The 27,841-nt window shown below is 40.7% G+C and overlaps 1 non-coding gene across 1 annotated transcript; it reads right to left on the bottom strand.

The window, feature by feature from the left end:
- Positions 1–6,928: 6,928 nt before the first annotated feature.
- Positions 6,929–7,062, bottom strand: LOC140608959 (small nucleolar RNA SNORA70). Its single transcript, XR_012010956.1, has one exon. It is a non-coding gene; the product is annotated as a small nucleolar RNA SNORA70 (small nucleolar RNA).
- Positions 7,063–27,841: the final 20,779 nt, after the last annotated feature.

The following is a 27,841-nucleotide window of genomic DNA, read 5'->3' as shown; positions in this document are numbered from 1 at the left end:
TCGTGTGCAGTGAGGTTGGAGGAAGGCAGGCATGTTTTATTCAAGCTACATCTTGTGTTGGTGCTGACCTGCATCTGGGGCTGTGGCTTTCACATAACTTCCCAGTGCTGCAACCCATTCTGTCCTGGGCCCCACATGCTTGCTCTGAACCCAGGCTCCTTCCTGATCCCCTCATTGTGTTGACTATGATGGTAGGAAACATGTATCTTCTTTGAGTGAGATGGGAAGATGAGGGGACTCTAGAGTGGGAGAAATCTTTCCCCAGCTGCTATGACAGCCTCCTCCCCATGGGATGGGCTTCTGTTGTGGAGAAGGTTCTGAGCATGCTTCAGCATGTTGTTCTTCCCCTCCTATGGCCAGAGCCAGAAAAGATCTTGACTGTGAAAACCTGGTGGAAAAACAAAACAAAACAAAACAAACAAACAAACAAAACAAAACAAAACAAAAAACGGTGGGCTTCTTAGCCTCCTGCAATTCATCAGAACGAATGTGTTCCTACCAGTGGAAGCTTAAGTAGCTGCTATTTGGGGCCAGCTCAACCTGTCTGTCATTCTCCGGATGAACCTCTCTCTGGACTTCTGGGTACGATTTGTCCTAACCCTCCTTCTCCTAGTTTCCAGGAAAAGTCTTCAGCTTGTCATTTGTTCAGTTTGATCTTATTGTAAGGATGGGAGTGATGATTTATAGGTTCCTTACGTGTCAGAGTGCCAGAATTGTGTTGTAAGTGGTGTTGAAGTTTTGCTTTCAGGATACATTAGCTTCTTCAAAGGAGGAGAGAATGTTCTCAATATTTCCAAACCATAAATCCAACTTTGCTTTTGAAGTTAATAAAGTTGAATTTATGAAGTTATGACCTTAGGAATAATAATGAAAGCTTTGGTTATTATTTGTTTTAATAAAACATTCTGATTTGATGATATGACCTCTAAAATCACCCCAGAGTAAATTTAATTAATGTTTTCCAGTCTATCCTGGTTCTTACTTTGTTATTCTAAGTATATTTTTTTCCAATAAACTTTTAAATTTTAAAATATTTTGGTCTAAATTTTAAATTGGATTACCCAACAGACTGTAGGAAAAACTCCAGGGTAATTTTGATAATTGTGCAGAGGAATGAAGTTTAACTTCCTGGAGGAACATGTTTCTGTTCATTCATTTCAATGCAATTCAATTCAAAAAATACACTGATCTCTACCTTTGAATCATTAATTGGTTGAGTCATTTTTTTTTCATGTATCCACTATGTGCTCCCACTGGAGACACAAACATAATTAATATTGTTTCTCTGATCCAAAGGAAGGGTAAGAAGTGAGGGAGAAAGTGATTTGCATTAGAGGAATTTAGTTGAATCTATCATTCAAGGACATGCTCATTTGAAGAGAGGTGAAGACAGATTTTGGGGTAGCCAGCTTAGTACTTAGGGTCAGGAATGGAGTATTTGCCATAATTCACCTGACATGACTGATGAAGGGGTGAGTGAGATTCTCACAATACATAGGATGGGGAAAGAAACAGGAACAGAGGAAATAATTTTTGTGGTCAGGCACGAAATGGTGCAACAAATCCAGGGTCTTTAAGTACAGCAGAAAGGCTGAACTAGGATTCGTGGGAGAAATGACAGGGGATGATGCTGGCAGAGATGGAGAGGGGTGGTACAAACATGGGACTTCTCTGTCCTGCTAAGTAATTTGAGTTTTATCTTGCAGGCAACAGGAAATTGTGAATGTGTTTCAAGCCTGAATAACCTAAGCAGACTTGGATGTTAGAGAATCTTCCTGTAGTGGTGGTCATGAGGGACAGTTCATGGTGGGAGGGGTGCTTAACTCTGTGCTGATGCATAGAAATAATGAACAGAAGATTTTCAAATAGTATGAGGAGTCCTAATAATGTTGACAAATAATTAGACCACTAGACAATCTGCAACAAATGTTAGAGGAATAGAATAGGAGAACATGGACATGAGAAGGTGTCCGTTCAGTTGGATGATAGGGTGTCATGCAGAGATATAGCTCAATGATATAAACAAGTAAAAGGATCCAAATGGGAGAGAAGAGGAAGCCCATTCTTATGGTGGTAGGAATCTAATGAAAGCAGAAGAGATGATTGACCTAAAATATCATCATCTGGCAACCGTCAGTGAAGATTCTTTAGATAAGAAACATCAATGGTTGTCAAAATTATTAATAAAGAAGAAGAAGAAAAATATGATATCTATTTAATCTCAAAGTATCTTCCTCCAGTGATTTGTTAGTTACCAAGGGCAACATAGTAACATTATAGCAGAGAGCGTCTTGATCAAGGGGTCACTTGATCAAATGCACGTCACCTTAAGGGACAAGTTGAGACCAAATGCCTTCATATACTACACATGGGCAAGACTCCAACTTGATGTCTGTGATATCTCCTCCAAAAATGCACAACCGGAATCTAACCAGGAGGAAAGATCCCATAAACCAAAATGGGAGGGTTCTTCACAGTAACTGGCCTGTGTTCTGTAAAATGTCTTGGTCATGAAACGGTTGCAGACTGTGGGGAACAAAAAAGACACGATTCAATGTGAAGAGGACCTTAGGTTGAATCTTGCATCAGATAAGAAGCATTATGGGATAATTGCCCAAATGAATAAAGTCTGTAGGTTAGACCACAGGGTTAGATCAATATTAACTTCTTGATTTTGATAGTCACACTGTGGTTAGGAAATAGAAAGTCATTATTGTTTTAGAGATTACATGCTGACATTTGAACAAGTAAAGAGTAATCATGTCTGCAACTTAGGCTCACGCTTTCCTCAAATACGTACGTACAAGCACATACACACCCCTGATGGTAGAGTGAGTATAGTAACACGCTATCATGTGGCGATTCTTTTTTGGCAACATTTTTTGTAAGATTGAAAGAAGTGTGTGTGTGTGTGTGTGTGTGTGTAGATCTTTGCAATTGTATCCCCTGTAGTTTCGCGTGACTGTCACCAACCCAAGATTCAGAACAGTTCCACCTCAGGGATCTTCATGCTCCCCTCTAGAGCAGGGTCCTCCCACCCTCCTCCTCCCTCACACCTGGCAACCACAATCTGTTTTTCATCTCCATAAAATTATCATTTTAAGAGCACATGGGTGGCTCAGTGGTTGAGCGTCTTCCTTTGGCTCAGGGTGTGATCCTGGGGTCGTGGGATCGAGTCCTATACATTGGGCTCCCTGAGGGGAGCCTGCTTCTCCCTCTGCCTGTATCTCTGCCTCTCTCTCTGTGTCTCTCATGAATAAGTAAATAAAATCTTTAAAAAAAATGATAATTTCAGGGAGTGCTATATGGATGGAATGGGACAACGGGTAACTTCTGTGATTGTCTTTGTCCCTGACGTTAGTCCCTGTGACATCCATCCATGTTGTTGCTTACACTGATTGCTCTATTTTACTGCTCAGTGTTGTTCCAGGCATGGTATGGAACCTCAGCTTGTTTAATTGTTCACCCTTGGAAGGGTGTTTGGATTGTTTCTAGTTTTGAGCTGTTATGAATAAAACTGCTATAAATGCTAGTGTGCCGCTTGTTGTGTGAACATATTTTCCTTTCTCTGGGATAAATGCCCAAGAATGCAACGTTGAATGCATTGTCATATGGGAAGTGCGTCTGTAATTTTGAAAGGAGCTGTCACACCACTTCCAGAGAGGCCTCACTGCTACATTCCCCTGAGCAGTGTGCAAGTGAGCAGTTCTCCACCTCCTCAGCACCTCCTGGTTTGGAGGCTGTTTTCACTCAAGCCAATTCTGATAGGTGTGCACTGATACCTCATTGTGGTTTTATTTTGCATTTTCCCAATGCTCCACTGCTGAACATCTTTTCATGAACTTGTCACCTGAGTATCATCTTCAGTGAAATTTATTTTTATATACTTTGCTTATTTTCTAATTGGATATTTGCTTTCTTACTGTTTAATTTTGAGATTTATTTATATATTCTTGGTATCAGTCCCTTGTCAGATCTGTGGCTTACAAATATAATGTCCTGGTTTGTATGTTGTCTCTTTATCTTAACAGGGTACTTCACAGATCCAAACTGTTTGATTTTGATGAGGCCCCATTTATCAAAATTTCTTTTTATACATCATTCTTGATGTAAAGACTCAAAAATCTTTGCCAGGCTCTAGATTCCAAAGATTATCTTTTGTTTCTCTTTCCCCTAAAGTTGTATATTTATATTAGGTTGGTGATCAATATCAATTGAGTTAATTTTTGCATAAAGTATGAAGTTTATTTAGAGTTCCCTTTTTCTTCTTTTTCTTTCTCTTCCTCTCCTTCCTTCCTTCTTTTCTTTCCTTCCTTCTTTTCTTTCTTTCTTTCTTTCTTTCTTTCTTTCTTTCTTTCTTTCTTTCTTTCTTTCTTTCTTTCTTTCTTTCTTTCTTTTCTTTCTGATTCCAGTTAATCCAGTACTATTTGTTGAAATCTACCCTTTTTTATTTTATAGAATTACTCTGTCCACTGTTAAAGATCAGTTGGGCATATTTGTGTGGGTCAGTGTCTGTCTGGGTTCTCTGTTCTGTTCCTTCATCTGTGTGTCTGTCCTCTGCCGATACCACACTGGCTTGGTTACTATAGATGTATATAGGTTTTAATATTGGATAACATGATTGCTCTCACATTATTCTTTTTCAAGACTATTTTAACTATTCTAGGCCCTGAATCTTTTTATATAAATTTTAGAATAGGGTTGTTTATGTCTACAAATACCTTACTGGGAATTTGACAGCAATTGCATTAAACCTATAGATCAATTTGGAGAAAATTGATGTCTTTGCTCTACTGAGTCATTATCAATTATTTATTTATTTATTTTGCCTTATTATTCTGGTTAGAACTTCCAGGAGAACATTGAATAAGTGTGGTGAGAACAGACACTCTCCTATTTCAGGAAAAAGCATTCAATGTTTCATCATTAATATGCTAGTTGTGTGGTTCTGTAGACATCTTTACCAACTAAAGTTCTGTTCTCTGTTTCTAGTTTGCTGAGAGAATTTTTCTTTGTATCATGAATGGACATTAGATGTTTATCAGTGCTTTTTCTGTTTCAATTGATACATGTGTATGATTTTTCTTCTTTAGTCTGTGGATCTAATGCATTACAGTGATTGCTGAATGTTGAACTTGCCTTGCATATCTGGGAAAAATCCACTTGTTCATGGCATATAGCTTTTTGCACATTGCTAGATTTGATTATCCGTGGCTTACAACTTGAATTGTTAGATTTAACTACTTCCAGATTAATCGAATCTCTCATTAGAGGATTCCATTACAAAATGGACAACTTGAAACTAAGTGATAGAAATTTTACAAAACAGGGTCCATGTATCAAACAGATGAGCTAGATTAAATAGTTCCTTTCTAGCCCTAAGATGTCTGTCATACTGTTATGTTAGAGGGGAGTACATAACACCCTTAGAATGAGTGCTCTCTTAAAATCTTCTTGAAATAACTTAGACAAGAAATTATGAGTTGAGCTAGGGATCACTGAATTGAGGTCCTACATGATCCCTGGAAGAAAGTTGTTGGGAGCAGTGGTATTTTTTCCTGTGAGACACTGTAGCATATGAGTGAGTTAGATGCAAACAGTTTCATGGGAATTCACAGTGGAATCAGAATATCTGATGTCCAGAAATGCAGATATGGAAGGGTTTGGCAAAGAGAAATCTGTGGGCCCGTTGGAGGAGAACAGGTATCATATCTGTATCATATACTCATACTATTCATCCATGGGGGTAGCAGCAATGGTGTATGTATTTTGACCTTAACAACTTTATCTTCACATAAAGTATTTAATGAAGACATCTGGATTCTTTAACATGAAATTGAAAAACTCGAACTTTATCAGACTGTTCAGGAGGCCCATAGGATGATCTATGTCTCTATCGAGGATGGTTTTTGTTTTCTTAAAACAGCACCCAAAGGGTTTTTGACTCTCATTCAATTAAGACAGAAGCATAACTGAGATGAAGTTTTTTATTTTATACATTTTTCAGAAGAAACATCCTTACCATCACCTGTTTGAATGACTCATTCTCTGCATCATCAGGGAACCAAAGGAACCCCACTTGCTTTGGTCCCTGGAACACACTGGAAACACTCTCCCCTCTAATGTCCACATGGGTCACTTTCAAGATTTTTCTCATCACCTTCTGGTAAACTCCTTTTTGATTGTGTAACTTTAAAGCTATAATACTTTTAGTGTGACTGACTGTCTGACACACTATATTTTAATTATTTATCTACTTATTTCTTATATCCTTCCCTTCCCAATTTAGAGTTAAGATCCACAAAGGTAGGATTTTTGTCTGTTTTGTCCACTGATGAGCTCTCAGGATTGAGAACAGGCTGGCAGCAAGGAAGGGTGTCAATAAGCATGTTTTGAACTAATGACCAAACAAACGAATTACCAGAAATACAATAAGCCAAAGTATGAATAATTTTTTGATGGGAAGTAGGATTTATTGGAGGGCATGAATAAGGAGGGGGTAGCACAGAGGTTCTCATGAATGCAGAGCCCACCACTTGTTCAAGGAGCTATGATTAAGAATGTATTGGATCCCGTAGCCATCTGGATGAACCGTTTTTCAGCCACCATGTTGTCAAAGTCATCTGTATTTAACTGAGTAATGCCCCACTTGTTGGAGATGTAGATCTAGGGAGCAATGGAAGGAATGGCATCAGAAAAGGTAGGACCAAAGCACAGCTGACATACTGGGGCCAGGGAACTTGCCTTGGCCCTGTGTAGGGCCTCAGTCACATGCTCCTTGTTCTTCAGCTTGATATGGATGGGCATGATGACTTGGCCAGTGTGGACCCTGGCCACTGTGCCCTGAGGCTTTTCAGAGATACCCTGTATACCTATCTGTAGCCCACTGGGGATGGCATGAGGTCAGACATGAAGGTCCACTCGAAAGGGCTGTCTCCAAGGTCCCTTAGGGCAACCCATACAATCAACTGACTGCAGACACCACCAAGGAGGCCACTGTCTGTAGGCATTACTCGCTGGGCCCCCATGGAGAAAGAGCTCCATTGGTTACAAACAAAGTGTGAGTATCCTTAAAGTGGGCAGTATGATTCTCCTTGCTTCTTCCTCAAAAACTGAGGCAGAGAAACAGATGGTTAATTTTTATCAGTTGTTCAGTTTGCTCCTTGAAAACTGAAAATACCAGTAGTGCTTGGGATATAAAAAAGCCTACATGAATTTGAGCAGGTTTTATACTTTAATGTTGATATTCGGTGACATAATTCTTACCATTACTCTCATGGTTAAGATTTTCCTTCATCAAATAAGTGAAGAAGTAGTGTTAGTTCAGAAAAAGCAATGTATTTCTATGTCATCAAGATCTGTAAAAAGTACTATTAAAAAAAAAAGTGTAAGTTTTTAGCAAAAGCAACCACATGATTTAATGAAATTTATTTTATCAGTTCTTCACTGGATGAGAAGCAATGGCCATTTTGCACAAGTTCATTAAGATAAGTAGAGATTGGGGGCAGCCCTGGTGGCGCAGCAGTTTAGCGCTGCCTGCAGCCTAGGGTGTGATCCTGGAGACCCTGGATCGAGTCCCAAGTCAGGCTCTCTGCATGGTGCCTGCTTCTCCCTCTGCCTGTGTCTCTCCCTCTCTCTCTCTCTCTCTCTCTCTGTGTGTCTCTATGAATAAATAAATAATCTTAAAAAATTATATAAAAAAAAGATAAGTGGAGATTGTACTCAGCCTCAATTCGAGTGGATCTCTGGGGGAACTTACAACAATGTGTCCCCTTTATGGACTTCCAAGTACCAGCCTCACAACAATAATGCATCTCACAATTGGACTTGAACTGGCTTCTTTCTAGAAACTGTGGGAGAAGCTACATTGATGATTTTGCCTGTAGGTAGGGATACATCCCAGTCTGTGCAAAAACAAACACTTCACAACACACTAAAGACTCCTTTTATTGGCCTTATCAGTACTACTTACTGTTGTTGCTGTTGTTTTAGAAATTTTACTTAACTCTTTCGAACCCAGTCTCCACCTCCGAAACAGGGATATTGGTCACAGTGTCCTGCTGCGAAGCGAGAGGGCAGACTCCGGGATTCCTGGAGGTACAACTCTGTGCTGGGATTCCTCCCAGCGCTTTCGGGTCCCAGGCAGACCTCCTTCCTTCCCTGTTGTCTTCTTATTTGTGCCAGGACCCAAGTAAAAGATCAGTAAGAGTAAGTGGCTGTGCCCAGGTCAGGAGTTCTCATCCATGTAATTGGCTTTTGGATTATTTGAGGTTGTAGAGAGCCAGATGGAGTCACAGGATCAAGCAGTGATGTAAGCAGCCAAGACCAGATATCACAGAAACCAGAACAGGCTGGAGGTACCAGGAACTGATAACCAGCAAAGCCAAGAGAGCCTGGAGGAACTGGGGACTGCTACTCTCTGGAACCAGAGGAGTCTAGCAAGACCCAAGGCTGGTTAAGCCCCTTTAGAAGGGAAGAGTTCTGCAACAAACTCTCAGACTCCCCAGACGCTATCCCTTCTGTTGGGCTGGCGAGACTCGGGACCTCAAAACGGCTGACCCCAGGCCAGCAACCTCCCAACAACGCTGCCTTGCTGCCCTACCTTAACTTATTATTATTTTTTATTTTATTTTTTATTTTTTTAGTTTTTATTTATTTTTATTTATTTTTTTAATAAATTTATTTTTTTATTGGTGTTCAATTTACCAACATACAGAATAACACCCAGTGCTCATCCCGTCAAGTGCCCCCCTCAGTGCCCGTCACCCATTCATCCCCACCCCCTGCCCTCCTCCCTTTCCACCACCCTAACTTAGCTTACAAGACCTGTAACCCTTGCCCTAATTGGAATGCTGCCCTGCCCCCATCTTCCCACCACTGAAAACTCATTATAGACCCCCCTGCGGTTTGCCTGGGCATGACTTCCCTGGCCTGAGACTTGCCTGTTCTCTCCCTCCCCTGCGGGTCGTGGAGCCTAGAACCTCGCCGAGAGTGCGTCCCATTAAAAGCTTGTTTCGACCAACTTTTGCCTGGCCTCTCTATTCCATTTCACGACCGATCAGATTAAACCTGACACCTTCCACATCTGACCTCATGTGCAAGGCAGCTGCCCCCACAGCTCTGCCCCGAGACCTCTGCACAGACATCCTGCACAGCCCAAGTGTAGCAAACAGTAGGCAGGGAATGCTGAGGCCTCACCTCAACTGTGCGCTCAGGGACTGACTTCATGTCTGGCTTGCTACTTTCCTACCTCTTGGTATATCCTGTTTGTTGCATGACTTTGTCTTGTGCTTTGCTTTGTGTGATGGGTAGGAACCCAAATCACATGCCTAGTGAAATGCCATTGAATTTGGGATCCTGAACCTGCTTTATAACTGTGTTAAGTTTGTTTTATGTCTGAATAAGGCAGACATCATCGAAAGACACAACTCAAATCTTTGCCTTCATAGTGGGCTTGCAACCCAGGCAGACCTCTTGCTCCTTTCCCTCCTGCAGCCTATAAGCCTGTGCCAGGGGGCAGTCCCTTAGAACACCGAGCTCTTGGGCACATGGGTGGCTCAGCAGTTGAGGGTCTCCCTTTAGCTCAGGGCATGATCCCAGGGTCCTGGGATTAAGTCCCGCATTGGGCTCCCCTAAGATTACAAAGATATTGCTCTGTTTTCTTCTATAAGTCACAGGGCTATAGGGGATCCCTGGATGGCTCAGCAGTTTAATGTCTGCCTTTGGCCCAGGGCATGATCCTGGTGTCCTGGGATTGAGTCCCATGTCAGGCTCCCTGCATGGAGCCTGCTTCTCCCTCTGCCTGTGTCTCTGCCTCTGTCTCTATGTGTCTCCCATGAATAAATAAATAAAATCATAAAAAAAAGAACACTGAGTTCTCAACAGAGTGACCTTTTGAAACTAAAAGTATTAAATACATTAAATTTTATTATGTAAATTATTTCATCATCTATATCTTGAAGCATAGTAATAAGATTTATTTGTTGAAAGGATAAAGGAATGAATTCTAGTGAACACAGTACAACATTTTTAAAGGCATGTTTCTGAGGAAATCAATTTTTTTTTAACATGAATGAAATATGCTATTAAATCCCATCTTTTTGGAGCATTAGTCATTATTTATGTATGTATGTCTCGTTTTACTTAAAATATATGCTCCTAATTATTTTTCTTTTTAAATAGTGAGTTCTTAAATTATCAAGTTTCCTTTTTCTGTGAATTTACCACCTTGAATCTGTTGTTACAGCATTTCTCTGAATGAGAAATTATCCATGTCGATGTTATCATGGGAAAAAATGATACATATAAAAATTAATCAATACACTCCTTTTAAGTTTGTTTTGATTTAACCAAAGACACTTTTCTGTAATAAATACTAACTTCCTACAAAACTGATCCCCCAAAATAATTAAATGTGGTGAGATTGTGTGTGCCAGGGCACCTAGTATGGTCGCTGGTACTCGTGCAGATTCCAACTGAGAACACACTTCCTGCACTGGGGCTGCTAGCTCCCTGAGGCTGGGCTGGCCACGCACCACTGTCCCCTCCTGATCTGCAGAGCTTGCCACCTTGCAGCTCCAGGGAGGATGAAATAGGCTGACGTGGGAAAAGCACTTGGAATAGTTGTTGGAGCATAACAAGGACTCAAAAAATGCTAATCAGGTGATAGTGATGATGATGATGATGGTGGTGATGACAGTGATGATGATGAAGATGATGATGGTGATGAAGATAATAAAGATGATGATGGTGACAACAATAATTATGACAGTGATGATGGTGATGATACAATAATGAAGACAATGATGATGATGAAGTTGAAGATAATGATGATGATGATGGTGACATTCCAGGCCCCTGAGACAAGTTGCCAGAAATTATTACTTGTAGTACTTTCTAAAGATCACTGATCTCTATTCTTGATAATGCCTGAAACCCATCAATCTGAAAAAATGCATTTGTGACTTCCCACATGGACATCGGGTATCATAATAAAGGTAATGAACAGGGCAGGTGGAGATAGGACATTTTCTGAAGTCTCCAAGGGGCACAGGGGGACTGTCACACTAAACAGATCCTCTCACTACATTCTGCTGTGCTCTAAATACTATTTCATCTTTTATTTGTTTTATAATGGATGTGAATGGCCACTGCTCTTTGGTCCTGCATCATGGCGTGAGGCCCGGTGCACCCTCACCCACGAGGCTGGTTAACACTGTGCCCCATCTCCCGCTTTCTCCCCATCTTCTGAGGAAGACCGATTCTCTCCGGCTCAGGCCTTCTTCTGCACCATCTCCTCTCCTCTCCGATCTCCTCTCAGGTCTATTTGTTTCCTTTCTCTCACTTTCCCTGCATCCTTTCCCTCACTTAAGAAACATGCCTGAGTGTACCTCACCACTCCTGCCCTATGTCAGCTACCTCTCTTTCCTGGTTCCCTTTCTTTATGAGAAAGCTTCTTGATGGACAAGATGACAGTGAGCACCTCTTCTTTATAAATCATTCATCTTTTGGCTTCATGCCCTTGGCCTTGGTCTTCTTCACACCAGCATTTCTACTGAGACATCATTCAAGGGTGCCCTTCTGTTGACCCAATCCAAAGGACTTGCTTACTGTCCTTCCTGGAACACTTAGCCCATGCTACCAGCTATTCTGCATTTCTTCTCATGTTTCTGATTATCTTGTGTGTTTTCTCGTGCTGGTTTGTCTTTGTGTGAATATCCCTTAGATAGTGATACTGCCTAAGGTAATCTGTGCTCTTTTTCTGTCTAAATGTCCTCCTGGAGTGATATCAGTCACTATAATCTCTATGTTGGTTACAGTCAAATATATGTCTAGCATCCATCAGTCCTCTGTGCTCTGTATTTGCATATGAGAATGGGTTTAATGGCATGCCTGCAAAGTCTGGTTTGAAGGCCATGCATTGCAGTCTTGATATTGTCATACCGTCTTTCTTCTGAGGTCACTATGCTCTCTCTTCATTAGTTCCCAGTGTGAGAACTTCTTTAAATAGATATATCATTGTTCACATTTGTGATCTTTATCAGCTTAGATTATTGCATTTAGGTAGCTTTTGTTTACTTAAATCAGACTATATTGAGTTCAGTTTTCTTTGTATAAATAGTTAAAGCTTTTTCCCAAATATTTTTATTAGAGCATGCATTTTTTAATTAATTTTCCAAAAGACACAAATGAGTGTGGATCCACTGAAAGTACCTCATAATCCTAAATTAAACACCATTCACAGTAAAGAAAACTAGCCAGGATTAAGGATAGTCTTGAGTAAGACAGAGTGGTCTATTGGGAGACCCAACAGGCAAATATCACTTCATTATATTACACAAAACTTCAGAAACACACTGAAAATTCTATAAAAGATTTAGAAGTTTGACATTATGCAAAAAATAGCATATTCTCTTGCATAAGCATATATATTTATGCATTTTACATGTCAGTGCTGCATCTTTAGGATTATTTTTATGCTTATGTTTTAGTTCTGTTTACTTCGTAATTTCTAATGTCCTTATAGACTGTACCAAAAAATCTCTGTACTAACCTTATAAATAATGGTTATTTATGCTGAAAATCCTTGGGTTTATCTATGAATTCTTGTTCATTAAAAACTCTATTAACTTTGTTCTATTGTCGCATTTATTTCTGTGACTTTAAGACAATATTTTATTTTCCTGTGTCATGCAGGAACAGCAAGTGTGATGACAGGTGCTATGTTTGGAGAGGGGTGGTGGAGGTAATTGGCAGATTCTGGGACTGAGGCTAAATATTATACTCTGACATTTCCATCCTCCCCTTCAGAGTGGAAAACAGTGACTAACCAGTAGGGAGGAAATTGAGAGATGCAAGAGGCAAGGGTGACGCTGCATGTAGAAGTCTGTCCTGAGAAGCTGCTCCTTAATCAGTAAATGTGCTTATACTTCTCTTGACTTCATATGTGATAAATGCTATCATTTCTTCCTTGAGAATTCATTTATTCAACATGCAGTGCATCACACATGGGAAGAATCAGTAAAAACAATGATGATGGTGATATGGAGAAAGCACCTGCTTATCTCAAAACTTTACATCGGAATCCTAGAGGCATAGCCCATTATTAGCTGGTGAAGGAGAGCTGTTGGCTTACTATTGCAGTGCCTGCAATCTTCAACCCTCTCCTCTCAGATTCCTTAGTCTGGTTCCCTTGGGCCACTGAGGGGCCTGGGATAGGACTAGGTCTGTGAACTTGGGCAGCAATAATGTCATGTCTTATTTTCACCTTCCCTGAAACTCATCTCCTCCACTTATGACTGTGGAGGTTTCGACACCACCCAGGTGTCTTTCCCAATCAGTGTTTATGGACATTTCCTACCACATTGTAGCGCACAGATGTGTACTGACTTAATGTTTATGCTTATCATCACTTCCAAATTCTTCCACCACTAGATCTTACTATGTAATATGTTGATAAGGAGACACATATGTTGCTTTAATTCAGATTTGTTTCTGCAAAAATGCCATTGAGATTTTGATGAGGATCCCCTTGCATCTGCAGGTCCACCACCTTGGGTAGTATGAACGTCCTAACACCATTGTATCTTTTGATCCCAGAGCACAAGGTGTCCTTCCATTTATGTGCATTTCTTTTAGCAATGTTTTGTGGTTTTTAGTCATAAAAGTCTTCCTCCTCCTTTGTTACATTTATTACTAAGCATGTAATTCTTTTTCATATAATAAATAAACTTGCTTTCTTAATTTCCTCTTAACTTGGTTATCCTTAGTGTATAGAAACACAATTGGGTTTTGCATATTGCTTTTGTATCTTGCCACTTTGTGGATCTTGTTCAATGGTTTTAACAGATCTATGTGTGTGGTTTTATACATGAAAGATCATGCCATCTGTGAACAGAAATGATTTTACTTCTTTTCTGATTTGGATAGTTTTTATTTTTTTCTCTTGTGTCACCACTCTGGTCAGAATTTCTAGTACTCTGCTATTATTAAGACTGGGATGTATGAAACTCATAAACATAAATACCATGAGGATCATGTTCATTCAGGGGTATGTTATTCAATCCTATGGATGCCACACTCCATGCGGTCTCATCTCAGATGGGTTTCAAAATCGAGAAATTTTTGTGCATTCTTTTTAATGGAAAACCACAATTTATTTATTCACTTTAAACTTATGGCCTCAGATTGAATAAAGTCATTTTGCCTTAATGACTTTCAAAAGAATGAGATCACCAACAGTTTCCTAAAAGTCAGAGAGCTTCCTGTGTATCTCTTTGTTGGAGCCTTTAGTGCAGGCTGAGGGTAGAGGCCGTGGAGGGTCACAGTGCAAGAGGGGTCAGCAGCATCAGCACAGGGATGGTGACAACTATGTACATTCACAGGAGCGTGGCCTTCAGAACTCAGTCAATGAAAAGTCGCAAAAGTTTTCAATCTGATCGGAGCTATGTTTTAGGAAGATGTCTCATTCAGCACTGAAGAGAATGAATCCATGGAAGCCAAACAAAGAAAGGTGACTGGGCTCATCTGAATGTGGTTTTCCCAACATTCACTCCTCTATGGAGTTCCTACCTTTTCCTTCCCTTTCCACCTTTCTTCTTCCTTTACTTTTTCATGCCATTTTATACTAGTTGCTTTCTTCCTTCCCTCTTGCCACTACTTTAATCCACCAAAAACACCACCCATTGTCAATGACAGCTGATGCCATGGAAGCTGGGCTGGTTCTCCATTCCTACGTGAGGACCACCACTCTTAAAGGACCTAAGAACTCTTCCAGAATGGTACTGAAAGTAGGAAGGTGTGGCCACTTTACATAAAAGTAAAGCCCAAGGACAAATGTGAGAATTAAAAGTGTAATAATCTTTCTTAAAAAAGGAATGTCTTTACATTTAATTTAAAGGAAGGGATGCCTGGGTGGCTCAGTGGTTGAGTGTCTACCTTCGGCTCAGGATATGATCCCAGGGTACTGGAATCGAGTCCCATACCAGGCTCCCTATAGGGAGCCTGCTTTTTTTCTTCCTGTGTCTCTGCCTCTCTCTGTGTCTCTTGTGAATAAATAAATAAACTCTTAAAAAATATCATTGGAAAAACATGGTTGAATTACTTCATGAAAACTCTCAGCTAAAATAAAGTAAAGCCCATTGATTTTAATCTTAAACCCCAAAACAATAAATACTAGGCAAATAAAATAACTATGAAATGCCAAATTGTCTTGAGGATAATAAACATTTAGCTTGAACCACATTGAGTTACTCTCTACCCTGTCTGGTTGTAGGTCAACAACTTGAAAGCAAACACTTCCTATTCATTTCCTATCATCTATAAATGAATGTTTTTGCTTAATGGCTTTATCCCTATTCAATGTGGAAAACACACACCTATTGATTCACACACCCAGATTTCCATTAGAAAGCAAAATGAGCATGGATTTCATGTTCAGTCTTTGTGGGGTGACAAGTGGGGGATGAATTGGCACCAAGCTGGCCATGTGGTCCCAGGCACCGTAGACAGTGCATGGAGAGGACACAAGCAAGGCACTGACTCCCCTATTTTGGCAACAGTCCCCACTGTTTGAGATGGATTGTAGCACAAGGAATAATGCCCACTTGGAAAAAGTAGTTCCAAACAGTCAATATGGAAAACATAACACAAAACTGTGGTTTTAGCTGCAAAGAGCTTGGCCCTGAGGCCAGACAGATGTGTGTATTATTTTTCACCTCTCACTTTCTCATAACCTGGAAGGTTTTACTTAACTTCTTGCCCTGTCAATGGGCTCATCTATAGAAAGTGGCTAGCAATACCAGCTCTGCCAGGCTGCTCTGTGGACCACCAGTAACATATGTAAAGCATCTGGCACATGGAAGGTTCTGTATATACTCCTGTAAAAATATACCATGTGTTAAATATGCTTAAAATATGTGGGCTGTTCCCTGTATCCTGGAAGGGAAGTGGGGTATTACAAGGAAGTGTGAAGGAGCACTTTGCTCTAGCATGAGATAGTTTTGCCAGATTCTACTAAGTTTGAATTTCCATAAACAATTATTATTTTTTAAATATTGAGCATGTCCGTGCTGTATTTGGGACTTGTACTAAAAATTTTTCATTGCTTTTTTGAGGTCAAATTCAATTGGGTGTTTTGTACCTACTCTGGCAACCCTAGTAGGGGATTATATTAAAAGATAGTATTTATTTATTTATTTATTTATTTATTTATTTATTGTACTATTCTGAGATCTAATTCTTTTCTCAACAATATCATGCTGTGTTGGCACAAGAGGGACAGCGCTGCAAAAAATGAACTAGATTGATGGCCTGGTTATTTGGATATTCCTTATTCCTCATTTATAAGATAGAGATAAGGATATAGTTTGCTATACAGGGCTGTATATTATTATGTTTAAATAAATTAATAACTATAACAGACTTGAAAAAGTGCCTGGTGTGTAATAAGTGTTCAAAACCAATATATTAGCGTTTTGATATATTCACTTTTTTGACATTTTAAGATTCTTAAAATTTGGAAGTTTCTTTCAACTATTAGCAATTTGCTATCACTTGGCCTGGTTGGCCTGCCAATCATAGCTGTTCAAGGAGCCATGACTTCAACTGAGGTATGTGCATTATTTAAAAAAAAAAAATGCTTCATTCCTTAGGAGCAGAGAATTCACAGGTATAGCAGAGAATCTAAAAGAAACGTCTTTCTCATAGGAAGAAATTCTGGGCTCAAGATAGGGTGAGGCTTTCACAGATAAAAGTCATCAGGACACCTGAGTAAGGTGTGTTAGTTCTTACTGAACATGAACACAAACTTGGACAGCTGAATAGGTCGTTTAAAAGTGGAGTTCTCAAAAATGGGATTTTGACAAGATATATGCAGACCCATGTTTATCTCAGCAATATACACAACAGCCAAGATATGGAAACAACCCAAAAGCCCATCAATGGATAAGTGGATAAAAAAAATATGGTCCGTATACACAACAGAGTATTATTATTTTTTTTTACAACAGAGTATTATTTGGCCATGAAAAAGAAGTATATCTTGCCATTTGTGGCAATGTGGATGGACTCTGAGCACATTGTGCCTAGAAGGTTAAGTCAAACAGAGAAAGACAAGTACTGCTTGATATCACTTATTTGGAATCTAAAGTTAAGCCTATAACAATATATATATAGAGAGAAACAGTGATATCACCAGCTGTTGGAGCATGAGGGGACAAGACGGATGGTGTTAAGGGTATAAACTTGTAATGAGTGGTAAATAAGCCATGGAGATCTAATGCACAGAGTAATGAATATTGACAATAATATTGGACTACAATGATGTGATGTGATAAATATCGACCCAATGGTGACCACAACACAATACGTAAATAGAACAAAGTAGCATACTGGACACCTTAAATTTACAAAATGAAATATGTCTAATTTACCAAGTAAAAAAAAATTGGAGTCTTCCATCATAACTAGACACAGCTACCTCTTGAGGCAACAAAGCATTTATATCTTCTATGTTTATATTATATTTATATGAAATATATGTATAATATATATATTTACATTCCACATTTGAGGGTTTGCAATATTTCTCTTGTTTGACTATTGCACTTAGCATAATGCCTTTGAGATCTATTCATATTGTTGCAAATGGCAAGATCTCATTCTTATTTATGTGTGTATGTAAAGGTATATGTATACCACAATTTATGTATCCATTCACCCACTGATGGACACTTAGGTTTGTTCGGGTCTTGGCTATTGTAAATAATGCTGCATGAACATGAGGGTGCAGGTATCTTTTTGGATTAACATGCTTGCTTTCCTTAGATAAATACCCAGAAGTGGAATTGCTGGAATTCCTCATATGGTAGTTTTATTTTTAATTTTTTGAGGACACTCCATACTTTGTACCATAGTAGCTACATCAATTTACATTCTCATTTACAGTTCACAGGAGTTCCCTTTCTTCACATCCAGGCCAACATTTGTTATTTCCTGTCTTTTTGACAATTGCCATTCTAACAGATGTGAGGTGATTGTGGTTTTGATTTGCATTTCCTTCATGGGGAGTGTGGTTGAGATCTTTCCATGTACTGGTTGGCCATCTATATATATTCTTTGGAAAGAGATCTATTTGGATCTTCTGTCAGTTTTTTTTTTTTTTTTCTGTTTTTAAATTGGATTCTTTTTGTTATCAACTTGTATGAGTTCTTTAAATATTTTGGATATTAACCCCTTGTCAGATATATGATTTACATATATTATTTCCCATTTAGTGGATTGGTTTTTCATTTTGTTGATGGTTTCCTTTATTGTATGGAAGCTTTTTAGTTTTGTGTCATCCCACTTTTTTGTTCTTGATTTTGTTGATTTGCTGTTGGTGTCAGATTCAAAAATCACCTCCAAGACCCATATTGGAGCTTACCATCTGTTTTCTTTTAGGAGTTTAAAGTTTCAAGTTCTCTGTTCAAGTCTTTTTTAAAATTATTTTTTATTGGAGTTCAATTTGCCAACATATAGCATATCATCCAGTGCTCATCCCGTCAAGTGCCACACTCAGTGCCCATCACCCAGTCACCCCACTCCCCACGCCCAACTTCCCTTCCACTACCCCTTGTTTGTTTCCCAGAGTTAGATGTCTCTCATGTTCCATCACCCTCTCTGATATTTCCCACTCATTTTCTCTCCTTTCCCTTTAATCCCTTTCACTATTTTTTATATTCCCCAAATGAATGAGACCATATAATGTTTGTCCTTCTCCGATTGACTTACTTTACTCAGCATAATACCCTCCAGTTCCATCCACATCAAAGCAAATGGTGGGTATTTGTCGTTTCTAATGGCTGAGGAATATTCCATTGTATACATAGACCACATCTTCTTTATCCATTCATCTTGCGATGGACACCGAGGCTCCTTCCACAGTTTGGCTATTGTGGACATTGCTGCTAGAAACATTAGGGCGCAGGTGTCTCAGTTTTCCACTGCATCTATATCTTTGGGGTAAATCCCCAGCAGTGCAATTGCTGGGTCGTAGGGCAGATCTATTTTTAACTCTTTGAGGAACCTCCACACAGTTTTCCAGAGTGGCTGCACCAGTTCACATTCCCACCAACAATGCAAGAGGCTTCCCCTTTCTCCACATCCTGTCCATTATTTGTTGTTTTCTCTCTTGTTAATTTTCCCATTCTCACTGGAGTGAGGTGGTATCTCATTGTGGTTTTGATTTGTATTTCCCTGATGGCCAGTGATGCGGAGCATTTTCTCATATGCTTGTTGGCCATGTCTATGTCTTCTTTGGTGAAATTTCTGTTCATGTCTTTGGCCCATTTCATGAAGGATTGTTTGTTTCTTTGCTGTTGAGTTCAATAAGTTTTTTATAGATCTTGGATATTAGCCCTTTATCTGATAGGTCATTTGCAAATATCTTCTCCCATTCTGTAGGTTGTCTTTTACTTTTGTTGACTGTTTCTTTTGCTGTGCAGAAACTTTTTATCTTGATGAAGTCCCAAGAGTTCATTTTTGCTTTTGTTTCCCTTGCCTTCATAGATGCATGTTGCAAGAAGTTGCTGTGGCCAAGTTCAAAAAGGGTGTTGCCTGTGTTCTTATCTAGGATTTGGATGGATTCTTGTCTCCCATTTAGATCTTTCATCCATTTTGAGTTTATCTTTGTGTCTGGTGTAAGAGAATGGTCTAGTTTCATTCTTCTGCACGTGGCTGTCCAATTTTCCCAGCACCATTTATTGAAGAGACTGTCTTTTTTTCCAGGGGATAGTCTTTCCTGCTTTTTCGAATATTAGTTGACCATAGAGTTGAGGGTCCACTTCTGCATTCTATTCTGTTCCATTGATCTATGCATCTGTTTTTGTGCCAGTACCGCAGTGTCGTGATGATCACAGCTTTGTAGTACAACCTGAAATCTGTCATTGTAATGCCCCTAGCTCTGGTTTTCTTTTTCAACATTCCCCTGGCTATTCGGGGTCTTTTCTGACTCCATACAAATCTTAAGATGATTTGTTCCAACTCTCTGAAGAAAGTCCACGGTATTTTGATAGGGATTGCATTAAATGTGTAAATTGCCCTGGGTAGCATTGACATTTTCACAATATTAATTCTTCCAATCCATGAGCATGGAATATTTTTCCATCTCTTTGTGTCTTCCGCAATTGCTTTAGAAGCGTTCTGTAGTTTTTAGGGTATAGATCCTTTACCTCATTGGTTAAATTTATTCCTAGGTCTCTAATGCTTTTGGGTGCAACTATAAATAGAGTTGACTCCTTAATTTCTCTTTCTTCAATCTCATGGTTATTGTATAGAAATGCCACTGATTTCTGGGCATTGGTTTTGTATCTTGCCATGTTGCCAAATTGCTGTATGAGTTCTAGCAATCTAGGGGTGGAGTATTTTGGGTTTTCTATGGACAGTATCATGTCATCTGTGAAGAGAGAGAGTTTGACTTCTTTGCCAATTTGAATGCCTTTTATTTCTTTTTGTTGTTTGATTGCTGAGGCTAGGACTTCTAGTACTGTGTTGAATAGCAGTGGTGAGAGGGGACATTCCTGTCATGTTCCTGATCTTAGGGGAAAGGCTCCCAGTGCTTCCCCATTGAGAATGATATTTGCTGTGGGCTTTTCATAGATGGCTTTTAAGATGCTGAGGAATGTTCCCTTTATCCCTACACTTTTGATCAGGAATGGGTGCTGTATTTTGTCAAATGCTTTCTCTGCGTCTATTGAGAGGATCATATGTTTTGTGTTTTTTCCCTCCCCAAGTTAGGGAGTTCTCAGCTATCATTTGTTCAAATACACTTTCTGGTCCTCTGTCCCTTTTGGCACCCTCTGGAACCCCAATGAAACATAGATTTTTTTCCTTCTGAGGCTGTCATTTATTTCCCTTAACCTTTCCTCATGGTCTTTTAATTGTTTTTCTCTATTTTCCCTCAGCTTCCTTCCTTGCCATCAGCTTGTCTTCTATGTCACTGACTCATTCTTCTACCTCATTAACCCTCATCGTTAGGACTTCCAGTTTGGATTGCATCTCATTTAATTGATTTCTAATTTCGGCCTGATTAGATCTAAATTCTGCAGTCATGAAGTCTCTTGAATCCTTTATGCTTTTTTCCAGAGCCACCAGTAGCTTTATATTTGTGCTTCTGAATTCACTTTCTGACATCGAATTGTAATCCGAATTTTGTAACTCTGTGGGAGAGAGTACTATTTCTGATTCTTTCTTTTGTGGTGAGTTCTTCTTTCTAGTCATTTTGCTCAGTGAAGAGTGGCTAAAAAGTAGTTGTATTGGAAAAAAGGAAGGAAAAAAAGAGAAAAAAGGGAAAAAGCAAACAAACAAAAACAAAGCACAAAAAACAACAACAAGAACAACAAAAGACAAGAAGGGGTATCCTTTAGTTCTATATACTGTAAATCCCTCGACTCTCCCTGGAACTTTCCAGCACTGCTTAGTGTAGAACTTGCTCTTCCGCTGTCCTTCCAGCTGCTCTTCTGGGGGAGAGGCCTGCTGTGCAGACTCTCAGGTGTGTGTACCTGGGGGAGCTGCCCCACCCCTGCCAGGTGCATGGCTCAGTGGGAGCTGTTTATCCTGTGAGGCCCCTGTTCCCTGGCAGCCCGATCCTCCCAGGCACAGGGTAACACCAGGAGGTACAACCACAATGGCGGAGGCCAGTTCTCCAGCCCTGGAGTCAGCTCCTGCAGTAAATACCGCAGTCTCCCAGTCCACACTGGCCTGGATGCTCCGGAGGTGGGGGGTGCTGATCTGCACAGCTTGAGGGTGCCCGGCGGCAGGAGCGTCCTCGCTGTCCTGTGCCCTTCCAGGCTCTACCTTTCCTGGGGGCAGCGCAGGATCCTGGGCTGTATCCCCCGGCACCCTGGGATCTGGGGCCTGCGCTGCTGGAATCGTGCTCTGGGGGCTATGCAGCCCCCTCTGCACAGAGCCGCCACCTGAGCTGCTCCTGAGGCCCCACTGGGTGCGCCGCAGCCCTTTACAGTGCTGGGCCCACGGTGTGTGATGCGCTCTCCCCCGGGTGCACCTCCTTTGTTAGTGCCTCTGGGAACCTGGGGGCTCCACTGCCCCTCCTGGGATCCTGCCCGAGCTCCCTTCAAGCGCCCTTCTAACCGGGAAGACTTTTACAATTCCTGTTTCTTCGGGACTGGGCTTTCCTGTTCCGGAGGCTCTGGCCACTAGGCCTTAGCCCGGCTCCTCGTGGGGGTCCCTCCTCCACTGGATTCTTTTTTATTTATTTATTTTTGTCTTCCTACCTTGTTAGAAGTGCGAACTCCTCTCTGTAGCATTCCAGCTGTTCTCTCTTTGAATCTCAGGCTGAACTTGTAGGTTTTCAGGATGATTTGAAAGTTATCTAGGTAAGTTGGTGGGGAGAGGTGATTTGGGGACCCTACTCTTCTGCCATCTTGCCTCGCCCTCTCTGTTCAACTCTTTAATCCATTTTGAGTTAGTTTTTATGTAATGTATAAGATAGTGGTCCAGTTTCATTCTTTTGCATGTTGCTGCCAGTTTCTCAATACCATTTATTGAAGTGACTGTCCTCTCCCCATTGTGTATTTGGCTCCTTTGTTGTAAGTTAATTCACTGTATATGCATGGGCTTATTTCTGTTGCATCAGTCTGTGTGTCTGCTTTATGCCAATGCCATATTGTTTTAATTGCTCTAGTTTTGTAATGTAATTTGAAAGGGAGCATGATGCCTCCAGCTTTGTTCTCTTTCTCAAGATAGTTTTGGTTATTCAGGATCTTTTACAGTTCTATACAAATTTTTCTTTAAGATTTTATCTATTTTTTCATGAGAGACACAGAGAGAAAGAAAGGCAGAGACACAGACAGAAGGAGAAACAGGCTCCTTGCAGGGAGTCTGATGTGGGACTCAATCCCGGGTCTCCAGGATCATGCCCTGGGCTAAAAGTGGTGCTAAACAGCTAAGCCACCCAGGCTACCCAGGTCCATACAAATTATATGATTGTTTTGTTCTATTTATTTCAAGAATGCCATTGTAATTTTAATAGCACTTGCACTGAACCTGTTTACGGCTTTGGGTAGTATGAACATTTTAACGGTAGTAATTTTCCCAGTCCATGTGCATTAGATATTTTTCCATTTATTCACACCTTTTTCAGTTTCTTCCATTATCACCTTATAGTTTTAATACATAGAACTTTCACCTTCTTGAGTAAGTTTATTTCTAAGTATTTGATTTGTTTTGATGCAATTGTAAATGGGATTGTTTTCTTAATTTCTCTTTCTGATAGTTTGTTATCAGTGTATAGAAATGCAACAGATTTTTGTATATTGTTTTGTATCCCGTGACTTTACTAGATTCATTGGTTAGTTCCAACAGTTTTCAATGGAGTATATAAGGTTTTTTATATATAGTATCATGTCATCTGCAAATAGCGACAGTTTTATTTCTTTCCTTCCAATTTGGATTTCTTCTTTTTCTTTCCTTCATTCTTCTCTATTTTTCTTTCTCTTCCTCCTCCTTCTTCTTGTTTTCCTAATCACTCTGGACAGGACTTTTCTTGTTGTTGATCTTAGAGTAAAAGTTTTCTTTTCACTATTGATTATGATGCTGGCTATGGGCTTGCCATTTATAGGCTTTATTATTGAGGTGTGTTCTTTCCCAACCTATTTTTTTGAGATTTTTTTTTAACACAAATTTATGTTGAATTTTTCAAGTGATTTTTCTGCATCTATGGAGCTGATCATTCATTTTGTTAGGGTGGCCTTTAGCAGATATTGAACCATCCTGCCCTCCCTGGAATAAATCCTACTTGAACATGGTGTATGATCTTTTTAATGTATTGTTGAGTTTGGCTTGCTACTATTTTGTTGAGGATTTTTGTATCAATGATATTTCAGAGTCAATAAAAAGGACATTATTTATTTTATTCTGTAGTATTGGTGCTGTGTGGAGAATAATAACAACATCTCCAATGCTCTGAAGACACAGTCTTCATGCAGCTTGCATTTATTGAGCACTCATGCTGTACTAGGCACAGAAGTATGAAAAGTGATACAAAAGCAAAAAAGGTAGATGTGAGCCAGCTGTATTCTAGGTCAGAGGCTGGCAGATGTTTTCTGTAAAGGGCCAGATGTTAATATTCTAGACTTTGTGGCCATACAATGTCTGTAGCTACTACTCAGCCCTGTGTCTGTAGTGTGAAGGCAGCAGTAAATAGTACTTGGATGAGAATGATTGTGTTGCCAAAACTTTATGGACTGGAATGTGAATGACCTATGATATTTAAGTGTCAAAAAGTATTATTTTTATTGGGCTATTTTTCATCCGTTTAAAAACATAAAACCCATTCTTAGCACTCAGGCTGTACAAAAACAAGTGGTTGACTGGATTTGGCTCACAGGCTGAATTTGTCCAGCCCATGATCTGGAAGGTGAAAAAAGCCAAACACAAACAAACAGGCCAATGAAAGATGTCATACGCATTGAGAGGAAGCACACAGGAGGGGCTGTGACAGAGACTGAGAGACAAGGTCTTTCACATGAGAAAGAGACAGGAAGGCTTCTCCAAAGGTGAAATTGGCAGGAATGATGAGAAGTGGCCAGTATACAGATAGCAGGGAAGAGCTTGTATGCAGAGCTCAAGGCAGAAAGCTGCTGGGGATGCTGGGGCAGTGTGGGAAGATTATGACAGAAACGATGCTGTCCAAGATCAGGAAAGCAGGCTGAGCCCAGGGAGAGAGAGAGAGAGACAGGTGCAGGTGCCAGGTGTGTGTGTGCGGGGGGAGCTGTTGGGAGAAAGGGAGTGGCAGACACCTTCTGCAGACAGGGGTCCTCGTGTTGACCTCAGATGTGGAATTAGGTCAATTTGCATCCACAAATAGATACTTGCTGGAGTTACTGACCTAGAAACAGGAGGAGTGAGCATGGGGGCAGGTGATGATTCAGCACTTGCTGTGGGCCAGGACGGCACTTTTCATGTCACTGCAGATGAGGGCTCAGACAGGGGGAACTAGACCCAGAGGAACCCAGTGACTGACTGCAGTTTATTCAGCTCCCAAAGCAAGTTCATTGGACTCTAAAGCCCGCACTGTTCCTTCAGTTGCCGAAAGGAATGAAAAAGGAAATAATTGTCTACAATAGTGATCGTATCTCCTATTGTGCGTGAGAAAAAAATAAGAACAAAGGAATAGATTTGAGGTGGGAGTGGAACAAAGTTTAATTATGAGCTACTTTTATGTCTTTATTTTTAAAATGTGTTCTTGTATATACTATTCACACTCTGAGATGACAGGCAAGGGAGTGATCTCAGGAAGACATTTTGGAGCTCATGCAAGGCTTACAGCTTACTCATTCTTCTAGAAGATGACAGTGCTTCTCTAGTGGATGTGTTCCCCACAGTTTCAAATGCTTTAGAACAAAAGATCAACCTCTCCCTTCCCTGATTATTTTCATCTAATTTATTTTTCTTTCCCTAACAGATTTCCAACATGGCTCTGAACTCGGATTTCTGTGCAGAAACTCATGGTTTTAGCGAAGATCTAAGTCTTTTTTTCTAAGATCTGGTTACAGACTAAAATTTTTTGCCACTCCTAGAAATGTAAGGCCCTAGCAATGTTTAGGGCTTTGGAGCACCTAATTTATTTCTCCAAGCAGTCCTATTGAACAGCTGGAGGCTGTGGCCATGGAGGATGGGTGTCCCAGAGTAGAGAGCTACACGAACCCGACTATGGCCACCCACCCATGGCGATCAAACGTTTCACTAAGCAGAGTTTTGAGAAGATCATGGCCTGTGTCTTATCTGCGTAAATATTTCTCTGTTACACTGATACTGATGAAGAGCATCTAGAGCCTGCTCACTAAAAAGCACAAAAATAAACTGTCACCAGGGGGTGGTGATTTGGGAAAACACAGCAGGTCCTCATCTGTGGATTCCCTATTTGTGGATTTGCTTACTCACTAAATTCTATTCGTAATCTCAAAATCCATGCTCGATGCTCATTCACAGCCATTCAGATACCCCCAGAGCTTCCAGACTGCCCGGCTCCACCTGCTGCTGCACAGGACAGTGCTCAGCTCTCTTGTCTCAGATCTCAGACCGCAGACAAGGGTCCTACATCATCTTTTACGTGACACATGTTTTCATTTTGCATTTTTGTGCTTTTTTTGTTGGTGATGTCACTGTTGACAATATCCCCCAAGCAGAGGACTGAAGCGCTGTCTGTGCTTCCAAGGGCAAGAGGGCTGTGATGAGCCCATGGAGGAGATACTCTGTGTAGATGAGTGTTGTTTGTTCCTGAGTTACAGAGCTGCTGGCTGTGGGGTCAACGTTAATGAGTCAACAATTTAAGTTAAATAAAGTTTCTTTAAACAGAAACACACATAAAACAAAGTTGTGTATTCATTGATTTATTAAAATGTTGTGACCAGAGGCTCCCAGGAACCTAACCTCATGCTTCCCTTGGGAATAATTGTTCAGTATTTGCAATTTCAGTGTTCATGGAGATTTTATAGAAAGTAGCCACCATGGATAATGGGAACTGACTGCAGCTCTTCCCACAAAGAAAGGGGGTCAATGTGCTCTCTCTTGATGCCCTGTGACTTCTGAGGTTGGGTCAGGTTGAGCCTGGTTCCTTGGAGAAACTTTCTGGAGGAAGCCAGCCACTGGGCAAGAACTCTAGTGACCCTAATATTGCCACATAGGAGAGGCCACATGTAGATTTCCCATCTAGGGGCCAGCTGAGCCCAACCTTCCTGGACATAGCACCAGATGTGTGAGTGAAGAAGCCATCTCAAAAGGGGGTCCCTGGCCCAGCAGTTTCAGCTTAGCCTTTCATGTCCTCCTCAGCTGGTCTCAACTTCCTGTCTGAGTCCCTAGAAATCATGGAGTATTAGGGCATCCTCTTCTGTGCCTTGCTCAGATTTCTGATCTATGGATCAGTGGTTGTTGGTTTATGCTGCTAAGTTTGGAGTGGTTTGTCACCCAGCAAGAAATGACAGGAACAGATGGTAATGGTCCTAATTTAAACACATCAAAACATATAGTGATATAATGATAAAAGCAGGCATATCTAGCAAGAAGTGCCAATTGAATTTGACTAAACATGCAAGAATAATCTTAGAGTGATTTTTAAGTCACTTGTGGGATTCAAAGAACAGGTAATTCAATAAATAAAAGGTGCACAGGGGAGGGAAGTGTGGGCCTTTCTTTGGTCTCACAGCTGGTTGCCCCATGACACATCGCTGTCCCTGAAGACATGTACCTACTGGTGCGGCCACGAGGGGCATTCCCTCCTTATCCTGAAACCAATAGCTCACCTCTGTGTACAGAGGAAGAACCTGACATACAGAGGGGTAGGCAATTTGCACAAAAAGACACAGTCATTGGGTGGGTCTTCTCAACCTGGAGGATTTTTGATGGATCAGGATTTTTGATGTGACTTGAGCCCGTAACTTTCTGTTTGGTCTGTTCAGCCAGTGATTGTGCACGAAGGTGACCCTACATGAGCCACATGAGGCTGAGCCTCGGGTGTGCTGAACAGATGTGTGGTGGGGTCTTTGAAGGTCAGAAGTGAGGTTGGGGCTGGAGATGAACATTCGGTAACGTGATGTAGATACTATCAAAGTGGAATTAGCCACCTCGTTGAGAAAGGGTGACGGGACTGCGTTGGGCTGAAGACCAGCTTGAGCAAAACCAGAGGCCAGTGATGGAGGTGTGGGCTTCCAGCTGTGATTTCAAGCAGCAGGTAAAGGGGGGCCCCAGGGTCAAGTGTCTCTGGCAGCACGGATTTCTAGTGGTTACTAGAAACTGCTCTTTCAATCCATGAGCTCAGGAAGGCTGGCAGCTTCCCTGTGCTTGG

This window comes from Canis lupus, chromosome 1 (assembly GCF_048164855.1).
Source record: "Canis lupus baileyi chromosome 1, mCanLup2.hap1, whole genome shotgun sequence".
Lineage (NCBI taxonomy): Eukaryota > Metazoa > Chordata > Mammalia > Carnivora > Canidae > Canis > Canis lupus.
This window is presented reverse-complemented; position numbering and strand designations above follow the sequence as displayed.